Source organism: Pundamilia nyererei, unplaced genomic scaffold (assembly GCF_000239375.1).
Source record: "Pundamilia nyererei isolate P.nyererei 1_Seehausen unplaced genomic scaffold, PunNye1.0 scaffold00001, whole genome shotgun sequence".
Lineage (NCBI taxonomy): Eukaryota > Metazoa > Chordata > Actinopteri > Cichliformes > Cichlidae > Pundamilia > Pundamilia nyererei.
Genome location: NW_005187402.1, coordinates 8,853,489 through 8,860,927, shown reverse-complemented (window position 1 = coordinate 8,860,927; position 7,439 = coordinate 8,853,489). Strand labels below are relative to the sequence as shown.

Genomic DNA, 7,439 nt, shown 5'->3' with positions numbered 1-7,439 from the left:
CAGACGCCCCAACCCTAAATTACTGTCAAAGTGAATATGTCATGTGAGCCGAGCGCTGCTCACTCTTAAATCCCCCCCGCCCCCCCCAAAAAAAACCAAAAAACTTCAACAATAAATCCGTATTGTCATCGTTTGCTTTGGAGTTAAGGCCTCTGTAGAATTTTAAATGTGCAAAAAATTTGAGTGAAGCAGGTTTGGATTCAAAGAGGATGTGATTAAAGAGCATATGAGATGAGAATGCCAGTAAATTCTGGGGTGTCAGAAAACACTGAATGATTTAATAATATGGTATGGAGATCTGCCTCAATCAAAAAAAAATCTTCAAATAAAAAGACGGAATGAAGAAAAACTTCAGGATACAGTTGACTAGGATTTGTATTCTGCTTGTTTGTGTACTAGTGTGGGGTTTTCGTTTTGTTTTTTAAAAAAAAAAGATAGTAAAGCTGTAGTTGTCCGCAGCATGAATAAAACAAACGTGGATTTTTGTTTGACTGGCTTTCTCCAGCCCAGAGCTCACTTGTCAAAAGGCTTATCCAGGCTTATCTTTCTCCACCCTAGCTATTTTCCTCTTGTTTCTTTTCAATCTCACCTCTTCCTTCTGTCCTCGTTCTTATCCTCTCTGATCCCCTCTCCATTCCTGCTACTCTCAGAGAACCATTTCTATCCAACGGTATCATTTCACTCTTCAGCTTCAGGACTGAACTGCCCACCACTATTATGTCATTCAACACCTGTACTTAAACCGGGTTGAAATTCACGGTGAGCCCAGGGCAATGGAACTACGAGAGAAACTACAGCTCTGGAGTCTCTTGTCCCAAATCTACCTTCCTCTGCTGTAATGACTCGTAAAGACAAAATGCAAGCGCGACTCTTCAGGTTTGCACTGGACAACAAGCCCATGAGGCTCTATTTACTTTTAGCTTATGAAAAGTACAGTATGTTAATAGTCAAGGTTCAAACAGCAACCCACATATTTACAGCTTTCTGCAAATAATATGCGATTATGGGCTTTTGGAGCACATAATTTGGGGCGTTTTAGCAAAACCCTCAAATCTGTGCTACTTAAAGGCTCAGAAGAGCGCCTCGAGGATTCCTCCCTGGTCTTATGTGCTCGCCCACATCACCATACTCCCCAGAAACAAAACTTGTCTTTTTTTTTCTAGATTAAAAACCTCAAACCAAGAAGCTCATCAAAATGAGGCTCCTCCCCTCAGCCTCACTTTTTCACTCAAACTATTGTCATAGTGACCTACAGCCACCAATTCATCACAGCTGCCATCTTAGGGGAGTAAGTCGTGAGGCTATTTCTGTAATGACCCAGATTCTCAGGTAAATCTGGATCCATATCATTGTAATGAGCAGCGGCAAATCAAAGGAGAGCATATTAGGTCAAAGAAACGATTTTCCTATTTATGCTCATTTACTTTATGGCTAAACGTTGTGTTATTTAAACTTTAAGACTCATGAAAAGTGTGCATCCTGTATTGAAAACACAATCGATGCCAGAGAAAATTCCCCAGTCTAATTTCCTTTCTTGGTAATTTTGTCAGATTAATATCAAGTCAATTTCCTGGAGCCTGTTCTTACACAGAGTGATGGCATGTTGATGGTATCATTGGAAGAAAGCTATAATTGTGGAGGATGGCTCCTTTTGGGAGAAATATGGGCACAGATGGGCCCTGAGCTTGATAGAGGAATTTCTCTGAAAGGGAAAGGCTATCGGAAAGCATTGCCAAGCTGGCAAGAGATATAAATAGACGACAGCGAGGAGCAGGTCTACATGTAAGCACCAAAATAAACCAGTCCCAAAGTAGGTAGCATCCTATTAAGGCAGAGGGTTTACAATGTCGTTAAGGTAAATTTACAAAACATTATCCAAAGCTGCATAACACTGCATTATTAAGATAATCTGATTAGATTTGCTTATTACTACTTACTGTTTTATATAATGGCTTGTGCTTGTACCACTACAATAGCATTTATAGTGCATTTTTATGGCTTTACTCAATGCTATGCTTATATATTACATTTATATGATATTTCATTTACATATAAATGTTATTTATTCATTTATTCGCTGAACTGTTACACTGCATTGCACAACAACTAGGCCAAAACACAGTGGACTCCCTCCATCAAAAAGATAGTACAGAAACAACCACTCACTTACTCACATTCACACCTACAGGCAATTCAGTCTCCAGTCAGCTTGATGGGGAGGAAATGCGAGCACAAGCACAGGCAGAGACACCGCTACCACCGAAGACACAAAGGACCCGCGCTCAGTACTGTTTTGGGGGGATTTGAGGGGTTTTAATAACCTGAGGAAGAGTTTACATTCTGCAATTACACACACTTTACACGTGAAATTTTATAGCCTGCTCTGATCTTCTGGTCTGTAAAATAAACGATTAGGGCGAAAACACTAAAGTTAAAGAAGCGCTAAATTTGAATTTCAATGTTTACTGAAACATATTAATGAAGACAATGTAGTTCAGTATTTACTTTTAGGGGTTTTCCTTGATAAAAATCAGTTGCTGTATTTCTACAAACTGCACAGGGACAAAACAAAAACCCACACATAATATTCTACTGGCCTCAAGACTCCTCAGTGGCTAGCATAGTGAAATGGATAATAAAAGTGAAATAGATAGCGCCTCAGTCAGCAGCAGCTTCAAACAACTCGGAGCTGTGGCTAACCTAATGTACATGCCATCCAAAATACTAAAAATCCACAAAAAAACAAATATCCAAAGAAACAAAACAAATACAAATAAATCCTAATACAGGTGAAAGGTCTGGTGTCTAGATAAAAACACACACAAATAAATGTGTTTACATTATTTCCACATTGTCTTCAGAGAGGAAGGACTAACAGGAGATGAATTAGCATGACACTGGTGCTGAACTCAATGTCAACATTTCACTAAATCTCAAATATAATTTCAAAAAAGTAAAACTTCAATATTTGTTCTCCAGAGTAGCAGATGTATGTGTTTTTGTCCAGGTGAAAGGCAAAAGGAAGGGAGATAATAAAGGAAAGATTATCCTAAAGAACATACAGCAACTGTAATTGAAAACCAACTTGTAGAGCAGAGATCTGCGATTTTATGACGGCTGAACAGTTGCGACGGAAAGTTTGTGCGTGTTGGAGTGTGTGCGTGGGGGGAGAGGGAGGACGGATCTCTATTAATCTCTTGCATTACTGCAGTCATTTCCACTCTCTTCATCACCAGAGCATGTGCTCTGTGAGATTTAAAATATTTAAATCTGTAATCTGTCAGCATTATGAGGTTAACGCACGCCCGCGAGACTGGTGTCCTATCCGTCACTATGCTTTCCACCTCACATGGCCCCCACATATATCACAAGGACCTGACATGGCCTTTTGTAGTTCTGGCTGGAAAAGACTTTGCACCCGATGTCTGTAATTTCTCAACAGCGGAACAGACATGCTGCCGGACCCTAGAGAAAAATTACGGGAAACGTGTGCAGATGAAAAAAAAAGAGAGACAGAGAGAGAGAGAAAAACAAGCTGCAGCACTGTGAAGTGCAAAGAAGCCTCTAATTGTTTCCCCAGTGTATGTGACCCAGTGACTCTGGAGGAGCTCTTTCTTGTTCTTTTACTACGGGCAACCCAGCATTCATTATTGATTTGGTGGCACAAACTCATAGTCTCACACAACGCGGTCTTATGAGTGGGCTTAAGTGTTCTGTCACTCTGGTGCACAACTACATTAAAGAAATGCTAATACACCTTTTTCCCCACCTAGCTTGCGCACATTGCTATATTTTCCTAAAAACTCTGAATTAATAACCAAGAGTGAATAAATTGAATGGGATTAAGCCTGAACGACAGTGACCCATATATGAATATTAGGTTGATGGAAGACACTCCAACGTAGCCCATTTAGCCAGCTCCATGTCATGTCTTCATACGACAGGCTTTTACTAAGCTCCTTAAGAGCCTGCCCCGGGGGATCTATGGTAGGCTGGAGGTACTGACTCAGGCCTTATCTCCACTAATTTACCCCATGAATTAGACAGCCCCGTCTTTCTGTGTACTGCCAGACCCACACAATACTCACTCCATGTTAAGAAAATGAGGAGAGAAAGGGGCTTAGTGATTGCTTAGTTGGATAAGAAGCTGAGGAATTGACAGAGGAAAGGCACACTCTGCCACTTAAACTTTACCTGGACAGTAACGTTCATCCCCTGGGATTAAAACGTGTTGACTCCCTGTCACTTGTCTCTGTATTTGCAGGGCGGATTAGGTAAAATAAAATGCGATTTAAATCATAAGGATTAAGGTGACTTTTCGAAAACAAACAGGCAGGGTTTCACCCCTGTCGCTCACGACACACAGAAAGAACGATTAACTTCTTTGTTCGTTTCTGGCCGGCCTTACATATTACGATGGCTGACGGATATTTTGCATTTCAAGTGAGCTGGCAAGTCTTTAAAAGCCGTGCATGACTCAGTAGTCAAAGGTCCAGAAATCTATATGTACCGCACATGCGGCAAGCATGCAAATCGCAGTCAGAGTCAACAAATAAATGCAACAGATTTGCAAAATAAAGTCAGTGGAATGTGAAACACGCACTGCTTCAGTGGATTGATTCTTGTATGCCATAGCAAAAAAAAAAAAAAGGTCATTTATGTTTGCATGTTACACATGAATGAAAAGAAGTGAACTTTACATAAGCTTACGTAAGCTTAAAGTACGACTTTGCTTTTCCATATCATGATGGTCTCCCGCACCCCGCTCCTGTTGTCTCTCCCTCCATGTGATGCATTTTTAAAAAGTCTCAGTTAAAAGGGGGATACAATCAAAAACAGCTCCTCGCTGCTGCTGCCGCGGCTGCTGCTTCTACTGCACGTTCGGCTGTCCCTGATTATAGCTCAGTCGGCTTCGTCCTTGGTCTGTGTGTTATTGAGAGTAAATTGACTAATTAATAAATAATTAATAAGTAGATAACTTCTGGCAGACAGTAAGTGGAGACATACTGTGTGACATCTGCTTTGTAGTTAGAATGGCGATGTCCAAAAGAATCTTGTTTACTAAGCAGACATTGGTCTTTGGCAGAGAAACCTGTTAGTCAGGGGAGATGTTTTTTGGGCCATGAACAATGTAATATCTCAGTTAAATATGTTATGTGCAAAAGACTTGAGGCATATCTTTGTGCCTCGGGCCAAAACCGCTTTGTTAGTCTAACAAACACTCTTTCATCTTTTTACTGATTTAACAAATATGTCTTATTCATTATTGAAACGAGTGTGACACAAGTGTACGGAGCACCGCCGCTTGTTTCGACTAATGTTTAATAGAGAAACTATCAGGGTGTTTTGCAGCGATTCAGTCATATCGAGTGTGATTTAATGATGATGAAGGCGCATCCTCCTGAGCAAACACGAAGAGACAAGTTGATCCTCCTGCATTAGTCACTGTACATCCATGTCTGCGAAAGGCAGGGGGAAAGGGCTCGGGTGACACATCATGAGGCACATTTTTACTTGGTTTTTGAAGATTTGGGCTTTTTCTCAGAGGTCTCTGCGAAACAGCCATTGTGAGAGACCATTAAGACCTCACACGACTCAGAATCATTTACATTTTAAGCAGCAATAACCTAAAAGCTAAATCTGCTCTCTAGATGAGTCTCAAGAAGTAAAATAAGTCTGTAAACTTTATGTCTGTTTGGGCAGGCATTTGTTACCTGTGGATTTTCAAGAGCAGCAGTCAAGCCAAGGCAATTATCTCGCTTGCTTGGTAACGTGGTAATAAGCTAATCTGTTTTAGATTCACAAACATCACACCTCCCCTCTTCCTTTTGTTTGAGCGATGTTGCAACGTTGTGAGAACAGCGCTAGAACAATGACAGGCCTTTCCTTGGCTGCGGGATAAATAGTGATAGGACATATTTTCAGAAGGTCAGAGGTATCCATTTGGGAAATTATTCAGCTCCTGCTCCTGCCTGCTTCGAGACAACACGTCAAACGCAATGAAGAATATTAGAAAACACAAATAACCTTCCACAGCCTTCCTTATATGTGCGACGACACACCGCCGTGTATACACAGAGGAGCACATGTGCTTGCACACCTCTGCCCATGTGTCTGGACGAGAAAGCAATAAGGAGCGCGATGCTTAAAGAGAAACTGAAGGCTAAGGAACAAGAGGACTCTCGGGCCAGAGACCAATGAGCGGCTCATCCATGTTAAGTCAGGCCAAGACACACTCAGGTGTATTCACGTTAGGTCAGCACGAAGCCTCGCTGACCTTTGCAGTAGACAGAGAGTCTCATGGAGCTTTTCTTGAGCAGCCCTGAGACTCACAGGGTAAACAACGGACTCAATGCTGCACTTGTGTGTTTGTGTGTGTGCACGCGCATATGTGTGCACGTGTGTGTCTACGGGAGTGTGTCAGCATGTGTGCCTATCAGTGATCACATGTTGACCGCTTCTCGATGGCCCAACCCCTTCCAGTGTAATCTGTCTAGCAAATGAACACACTGGGAGAGCGCCGTTCTCTGTAATTACTCTCCAACGGCTGAAACCCGAAAGCTCAGTTTTTGTCGTAAATTAAGCTGCCACGATTGTTACACAGCTCAAGTACATCCCAGAAAGAAAAGAAAAAAAATCTGAGAAAGGGGTGAAGAATGGATATTAAAACAGCAGGGAGCTTGAAAAAATAGCACTTTGCTCGACTGGAATGCAAACACTGAAGGGTCAGAAAGAGAATTCACAAACAGCAGCACCAGCACCAGCATGCATAATTCTTCACATGATATTGAAGCGCCACTTACAATACAGACACACACCATTCTCCTGCAAATCAAAACTGAATTCGAGGAGCCCTTCTCAGAATTTCACAAGGCCTTTTTTCCCCCCTTTTTTGTTTGAAAAAATATGTACGCAACAAAAACTAGAAATTCTACGTGTCTGTGTGATTATCATCTATTAGGGTCTTCTTTTATCAGCAGTGTGGTTTGCATGCCAAATAACAGGCTGAATCACTTCCTAAATGTTTAGGTTTCAGGGACACATTGGTTATTCAACTAATCACCATGACAACTCCTGCTTGACATTTCCACTTCCTCCTCTCTCTTTGGAATTCAACTCTCTCTCTCTTAATTATTCTTACTGCCACTGATAACAACCAGACTATTTATTTATAGTATATTTCTGAAGCCATGTGTCCAGGAATTTCAGACTGTATGGGAAAGTAGACGTGTGTGGCCTACAAGATCATTACACTGTTTTATGCACAATAAACTCTTTGCTTTGCAAGCAATATGTTCAGTTCTGCAGCTTTTATAGGTATTAAAGATGGAAAAAACATAACTTTTTCCTGCTTCTTTAAAAATCTTTTTTAATGTGATTAAGCCAAAAGGTTAAAAAGAATGAATAAGTGTCAAGCAGCAAGTAGAATAACCTACATA

At 41.1% G+C, this 7,439-nt stretch overlaps 1 protein-coding gene across 2 annotated transcripts in view; it reads right to left on the bottom strand.

Moving 5' to 3' along the window:
- nlgn3a (neuroligin 3a) overlaps positions 1-7,439 on the bottom strand; it is a 131,403-nt gene that overhangs the window by 122,672 nt on the left and 1,292 nt on the right. The gene's annotated exons all lie outside the window — the stretch shown is intronic.